Source organism: Canis lupus, chromosome 36 (assembly GCF_003254725.2).
Source record: "Canis lupus dingo isolate Sandy chromosome 36, ASM325472v2, whole genome shotgun sequence".
In the NCBI taxonomy this organism is placed as follows: domain Eukaryota; kingdom Metazoa; phylum Chordata; class Mammalia; order Carnivora; family Canidae; genus Canis; species Canis lupus.
Genome location: NC_064278.1, coordinates 23,474,605 through 23,482,163, shown reverse-complemented (window position 1 = coordinate 23,482,163; position 7,559 = coordinate 23,474,605). Strand labels below are relative to the sequence as shown.

Below are 7,559 nucleotides of genomic sequence, written 5' to 3'. Positions count from 1 at the left end.
TTCCTTTCTCTCTCCCTCTTTCTTCCTTCCTTCCTCTTTCTTTTTTTCGTCCTTCCTTTCTTTCTTCTTTCTGTGTCTCCCTTTCTTCCTTCCTTCCTTTTTTCTTCCTTCCTCTTTCTTTTTTTCTTTCTTTTTCTTTTTCTCTTTTTCTTTCTCTTTTCTCTTTTCTCACTGTTTCTTTTCTCTTTCTTTTCTTTTTGTTTCTTTTCTCTCTTTTCTTTCTTTTTTCTTTCTTTTTCTTTCTTTTTTCGTTCTTTTTCTTTCTTCTCTCTTTCTTTTCTCTCTTTTTTCTTTCTTTTCTCTCGTTTTCTTTTCTCTTTCTTTTCCTTTTTTCTTTTTCTTTTGCTTTTTTTCTCTCTTTTCTCTTTCTCTTTTTTTGTCTTTCTTTTCTCTGTGTCTTTTTCTTTCTTTTCTCTTTCTTTTTCTTTCTTTTTTCTCTTTCTTTTTCTTTCTTTACTCTCCCCCCCCCCCCCCCAAGCGGTCTCAGAACCCAGCACCTTGGCTGTTGGCACTACTTTTCAGCGGATGCCCCACATGGGGGAGACCAGTGACCTGCCTCAGTTGTGCAAACTTAAACACGGAGCGGAGGGGAGGGGAGGGGAGGGGAGCCCCCCCCCGGGACCCCCGCCCCCGGCCGGGCTGCGACGCTGTGGCTCCGCCATCCCGCGGGCGGCCGGGCGCGCTCTTGGGGCGGGGGCCGGGGCGGGGGCCGGGGCCGCTGCGGGGCCGAGCGGGTGTCGGCGCGCGGACCTCGGGAGGGGAGTTGCGCTCCGGCCTGACTCGTGCCGGGCAGACCCGCCCCCGCGCTCGGCAGGCGGGGAGGGAGGGAGGGAGGGAGGCGGGCGGGACGGGGACGGAGCCTCCCGGGGCCCGCGGCGCGCGCCGGCCCAGGCGGGGTTGGGGGCGGCGATGCGGCGGGAGGCCCCGCAGAGCCCCCGCGGCCCCGAGCGCTGCCGCCTCGCCCGCCCCTAGGGCGCCCGCCTCGCCGCTGCCCGCCCGGAGGCCGCCTGCAGCTCGGGGCGCGGGGGCGCGGCGGGGCGCGGGGGGCACACGCCCCTCACCTGGGCGAGGCGGGGCGCGCAGGCGCTCAGCGCGGGGGCCGCGCCCCGAGCCCCAGCCCCGCGCCCGCGGGCGGCGCACAGTTCCGGGCCCGCGCGGGCCGAGCCGCCGCCCGCCCCGGCCGCAGCGCACACGGGAGAGCGTCTGCGCGGGGCCCGGGGACAGCGAGCCGCCGCCGCGCAGAGGTGAGTCCCGCCCGCGTCCGCCCCGCGCCCCCGGCACCCGCGCCCCCCGCACCCGCGCGCCCTCCCGCACCCGGACCCGCGTGCAGCCGGAGCCCCCGGGGTCCGTGCACCCTCCCGCTCTCCCGCCCGCGCCCCCGGGATCCGTGCGCCCTCCCGCTCTCCCGCCCGCTCCCCGTGCGCCCTCCCGCACCCGGACCCGCGCCCCCGGCACCCGTGCGCCCTCTCGCCCTCTCGCCCGCGTGCAGCCGGAGCCCCCGGGGTCCGTGCACCCTCCCGCCCGCGCCCCCGGGGCCCGCAACCCGCGCGCCCTCCCGCCCCCCGCCCCGCGCGCAGCCGGCGCCCCCGGGAAGGGCCGGGAGCCACCCCCCCGCCCCGGACTTTGCACTGGGTCCCACTTGTGGAGGCGCGTGGCTCGCCGGCGCCCGGCGGGGCTCGGCGGGGGCTCCCGGAGCGACCGCAGGCCCGCAGGGGGCCCCGCGTGGACCGAGCGGAGGGGGGCGCGGAAGGGCAGCCGCGGGGCCCCGGGCACCTGCCGGGCAGGTGTGGCGCCGGGCGTCTCTCTCGCCCTTTCGGGGAGCTGGGGCGCCGGGGGGACGTGTCTGCGGAGGCTGGGAGCCGAGGCTCGGGGTTCCGAGAGTCCCGCAGCTGAGGGAAGGTCCCCGAAGTTTGCACTTGCGGGGCTTGGGGCGCCCGAGGGGGCCGCGCGGGGCCGCGGAAGGGCCGGGGCGCGGGGGCATCTGCGCGCTGCGCTTGCGGGGCGGTGGGGGGGCCCGAAGGGGGAGCTGCTGGGACGGCGCCCAGGTGTGTCCCAGGCTCGGGGACCGGGACGGGCAGCTCCCAGGGCGGACCTGGGCGGGGAGCGCCGCGGCCCCGCGGGGAACACAGGCTGCCCCCAGCCCTCGGCCCCCTCGACAGGAGCACAGCTCTGGGTGCTCCCAGAAGCTCTTGGGGTGCGAAACGTCACCTCCCGTATTTTCACACCGCAGAGGTGGTTCGGATCCCCCGCCCCCCCCTTTGGTTTTGCTCTGCCCGGAGCATCCGCCCAGGGGAACGCAAACTTTGTTGAGAGGTAGCGAAGGATGCTCAGCGGGAGGCCTGTGCCCGCCGGAGGGTCCAGCCTCCAGCTCCAAACGCGCGGGTTCAGCGGGATGCCCGGAGCCGTAGAAAATGCATTTATCAAACTAAAAAGAAGGCTTTTCATAAAGTCAATAAGCTGCATCTTAGATAAAGGTTTTGGCTTGAGAGAGCTCCCTTAAATATTTCAGGACACCGTTTCCCTGGTTTTCCTAGTCCTTTCATCTTATCTTGATGCCATCTGTGCGCTGAGTGTGTGCTGTCCCTTCCCTGGGATACAGAGATGCCCCTAGAATGCAAATACTGCCTTGGAAGTTCTGTTGTTACAGGAGGCTTTTAAGGTGGAGGAAAAAAAAAATGTGTCTTTACTCAAAAGTGTTGGTCGTGGTTCAGATTCCGTATCCCCATAAGTCAAATATTTGTGGATTTATCATTGACACTGCTACTCATTTCCAAAAGTGATTTGAGGAAGCTTGGAATGAAAACCACAAATCAAATAGCTATTCTTGTAGATCTCCTTGACCTCTCTTGGATGCATTTGTAGTAAAATGCTTTTGAGAAGGTGAGCCCTTCTTACAAAGGAAAAATTACTGCCCTCCCTGGAATCAGCCGAGTGATAGAAATGTTTTGCAGCATAATTCCGCGTGTGCTTCATTTGCACTATATTATTTTACATTACATAAGTCATGATGTCTTTATAGAAGTTGAGCCACGAAGCAGCATCTACGTTAACGAAAAGAACGTCGACGTTTTATAGCATTTTACCAAATACACGGATTCAAGGGGCAAAAAGCAAACGGTGAACTGAATGTATCCTTCTTGAACTGAGGCAGAGAGAAAACCAATAGAGGTGTCTCTTCTGCCATCAAACCGGAGAAGGAACTGTCATTAGTACTTGTCACCCAAACATGGCCAATTAGTGAGACCTGTCAGCAGTTAGAGGAGAACTTTACCAAGTGTTACCTATTACATGAGGATTTATCAAGTTATATCAGGTGTGTGCTCAGTGTCCTTTATCTCAGATTAGTGACCTGGCTCAGCGAGGGGGGAAAAAAATGCAGCAAAACAAACACAACTCCAGAAGGTAAAACGTCTACGTAGAATAATGCTGTGTGGAGCTCCCACCGTGGAAGAGATCAGAATCTTAAATCCCTCAGCTGCCTCCCCCCTACTTTAGATTTTTTTTTCTTCCAGCTGAGCTTGAAGATATCATTGCATGATTTTAAATAGCCACAATGTGTATTAAAAAATATGAGCAATTAGTTTACTTCTCACAGGAGTAATTGCTTCATTTATGAAAATCTTTGCTCACAGAAGTAAAGAGCAAAATTGGCTTTCTGCTGTCCCTATAAAATCCCATGTCTTCCAGGAGCTAAAGAACAATGAGCACGTTCGTCCCAATTTCCCACTGCTTTTTACTCCAGCGTTTTTATTGTGACCGCCTCCCCCACGCGTTCACCATCTCTATTTTGTCGTCTCCCCCGGTCCCCTCTCTGTTCCCGTGTGTCTCAATGTCGTCTTTTCATCCTACCTCTGCTTTTTCATTTTTTTTTTTTTGTTTTCTGCAGTTTTCTCTTGATCCTCTTTTGCTTTGTAATAGGTGATCTCCTTTTTGCATGCTACTTTTTGTTCAGGGATGTCCTTTTCTTAGTGCTGGATTATTTTCCCAAAGTGCTATTCCTGTCTCTACTTTCCCTCCTAAGTTTCATATTGACGACCTGAATCATCTGCGAGCTGCTTCTGTATTCCTCTCAAGTGCCTTCAGTGGGCCTAAACTCTAATTGACATCTTTCTTCTTACTTGAAAAGGGGTGACTCTGTCAATTTCTGTCTTTCTTTCGGTCACCCAGGACCTTACCAGTATCTTTGCTCTCCAAATACAATGCACAGAAAATCCCATGGGCTCCATCTCCACATGATGTCTCATGATACTTGCTTCTCCACCTTTTTATGCCCATGGGGGTTGTATTTCTTTGGACTCTTCACTCTTTCTAGAAACTACCCTGATGCCTTCCTGACTAGTTGCCCAGGTCCAGTCTCTCATTTCCAATCTATTTTACGCTTGGTTTGTAGAATAAGCTACTTTAAAAAAAAAAAAAAGATTTTATTTATTTATTCATGAGAGACACACAGAGAGAGGCAGAGACACAGGCAGAGGGAGAAGCAGGCCCCATGCAGGGAGCCGGATGCGGGACTCGATCCCGGGACTCCAGGATCACACCCTGGGCTGAAGGCAGGCCCTAAACCGCTGAGCCACCCGGGCTGCCCCAGAATAAGCTTCTTAGAGCAGAGCCCCGCTCAGTGCCAGGCCCTACCCAACAACACAAACCTCATCTCTGACATGTTCAGACCCTTTGCAGTCCAGGCCAAAAGCGGCTCCACTTTTTTACTTTGATCTCCTAGATTCACTCATTCACTCATTTCTTTTGTGAATATTTGAGTGCCTGCTGCGTGCCAGGCACAGTGTAGATCATACTTTTAGAAGTGCCTTGTGTATTAGCTCAGTGCTGTGCTGCACATTTTATTTTGCAGTGGTGGAATCCACTGTTAAAATACGATCTTACGGGCCCCAGCAACCCCACTGACCTTCCAGCCCACCCTTAGTAGCCTTGGAGGCGTCACCATCTCAGAGTCCCGAGTCTCCTTGAAACAGTCGGGAAACTGCTCTGGGCCGAAGGCGGCGTCCCCTCAACCCACAGCAGGCTTCTGGGCTCTGCGTCTTTGCTTCTGCTGTTCCCTCTGCCTGGGAGAGGCCCCCCCACTTCCCCAGAACCAGTTCCACCTGCCGGGGAGTCTGGGCAGCTGCTCCCTGTCTCTGAACCCCAGCTTCCGCTCCTGCAACCCCTGTGACACTTTGCTCGGCCTCTTCCTGGAGCACAGCCATGGTCTTCCCTCTGTATCTCCCCGCGTGCTTCCTGCTCTCCGTAAGGGCCCCACGCACGCGTGCCTAGCCTCAGGCCTGCCCCTGCTGAAAGACCCCGAGGCCCGGCGCATGGGGACATCCTGCAGAAGTTCTTTAAGGAGCCCGAGCTCTAACTAGTTCTCCAGGCCCAACCTCTGCCCGCAGTGGCCGCCTGTCCCAACTCAGTCTGGCTGTGGCGGGAGCCGTGGAGCCAGTGTTCCTCAAGTCTGAAAATGCCCCGAATCCTGGGGGGCCCCGCTCGGAGGGCGGGTGCTGCTGGAGCAGGTCGGGCCTGGGCCAGAGGGGCCTGGGCAGCGCCCAGCTGGTGTTGAAGCAGCGGAGGGTCCCTCCCCCCGGCTCCCTGCTGGGTTTCAGTTTCCTCCAGGTAGTGTTCGCCTCCCTAGAACTTTCGCCTCTGAAAGTATTTTAGGCCTCGACGTGCTTCCCAAGCCCAAATGAATGGAAGATGCGGTGACGCCCTTGAGTTTTTTCCTTATTTTGCTGGTAAAGCGTTGCCACGGCTGCTTCTCCCCCTTGTATTTTTCTCCGGCCGTTATTTCTTTGTCGTATTATTAGTTCTGATTATTTCTTTGTCGTATTATTAGTTCCCATTTCCCCCTTAGGTTCAGGCGGCGGCGGGTCCCCTCCCTGCTATGATTCTTTCTCTTTCCCGAGCGCTCTCTGGTTCTTAAAATTCTCCTCGGAGGCCTTGGCCGACTCCCGGCCCCAACTGTTCTCCTTTTGCTTCCAAAATTTTCCTGTGAAAGGAGCCCTGAGACAGGGCGCGGCGACTCCACTTATCCTGCCTTCACTGGAGCCTGAGATGCCGCCGCTGGGACCCCCGTGAGCTCCTGGCCCGGGCCAGGAGGAGGCGGCTGGGGGCGGCCCCAAGGATCCTGCCCCGTCGGGGCGCTGCTGTGCCCGCATCTAATGTTTCTGTTCTAGATAAACAACTTGCACTTTTGTTCTTGCGCTACCCGGAGAAAGACTCATGTTTCTTCAGAAACAGAACAAAACAAAACCCTATACCTTGGCATTTGCAAATCTGGTTTTTTGCAACCCTGGATTCATACTAAAATCAACTCAGGAGTTTACAAAAAAATAGTGATGTGTTTAGCTCATATCAAGGGAGTGATTTAATTTATCAGTATTTTTTTTTTTAAGTCTCCCCAGGCGAGTGTGACTTGCAGCACAGGCGAGAACTCCGGTATCTGGGCTGGGAAGGCAGCGCAGAGGGTAAGAACCCAGCCTCGGCCCATCACACCTGACCTGGCTGCTCACCAGCTGTGGGGGCTTCCGCAGGTTACTTCACTTCTTGGGGCCTTAGTGTCTTCACCTGTGACAATGGGTTGACTTGGTTCTTGTGAGGAGAGACGGGAACCATTCGTGGAATTCTGTGCATGTTGGGGTCGTTGAAGAAAGAGTAGTGTGGCTAATCCTGATGGTCTTGCCGTTGACAATTTAAATCCACTGAGTCACTTAAGGGTCACTTCGCCTTGGAGCTGACGCTCTCCTTGCCCCCTGTGGTTCAGTTTCAAGAAATGCGGCCTAGAGAAGAAATTTATAAGCATATTTTTCAGAAGTCAGTGAGAAAATACAGAAGAGGGCGTATATATTAATAAAAACCAATCACCCTTTTACTTTTGATCCATTTGGTGCCACATCAACTCTATGATCTCATAAATAGTGGAGATAGATTAAAACACATATAAACGGATACAAAAGGATGACCGGGCTTTCATACCTACGTCATGAAAAATGACTTTGCTCTTTAATAAAGACAGTTCTATCATCAACAGATAGACAGGGTGGAAATTCATGGATCCAAGAGTGCATTTTATTTTGGAAATAAATAGAAATGTGCTAGGCATTTACATTTCGGAGTTTATAATGGGAAATGGAACTTAAAAATTAACAAGCGCACAGAGAGAGAGAGAGAGAGAGAGAGAGAGAGATCCTGTCCTAAGCAGGCTAAAGCTAATCAATTTTTTCTTCTCTGTTTGGCTGAGATTCTAGAAGAGCCGTTAGGCTATAATGCTATCATCAGAGCGGCAAAGCAAAGATTGGATAAATGGATATAACCAACGTTAACTGAGGCCCCACATCCCCTCCTTTTTTTTTTTTTTTTTTTTTTTTTCCTGTTTACATCTGAAAACAAGTAAAAGGATGCTCAGTAATTGCAGTGGGCCTGGCCTAGATGCGTGCTGGTCAACACTCGGGGGTGTTACACTGATGGGCCTCCGCGTGGAAAAGAAGGGCTAGAGGGTACTGCCTCTCACCTTTCTCTCTTAGAATAAAAGGTTTCATTTCTGCATTATTTACTTTTTGATCAGAAAAAGT

At 54.3% G+C, this 7,559-nt stretch overlaps 1 protein-coding gene across 4 annotated transcripts in view; it reads left to right on the top strand.

Annotated features, from left to right (window-relative positions):
* The first annotated feature begins 1,164 nt into the window (after positions 1-1,164).
* ZNF385B (zinc finger protein 385B) overlaps positions 1,165-7,559 on the top strand; it is a 382,539-nt gene continuing 376,144 nt past the window's right edge. The window contains exon 1 of one of the 4 annotated variants that reach the window (XM_035696299.2): positions 1,165-1,244. The gene's annotated coding sequence lies outside the window, so the exon portion shown is untranslated. Of the gene's footprint in view, positions 1,245-6,431; positions 6,456-7,559 lie in introns of those variants that run through there. The other 3 variants (XM_035696302.2, XM_049106195.1, XM_049106197.1) reach the window with 3 other exon arrangements.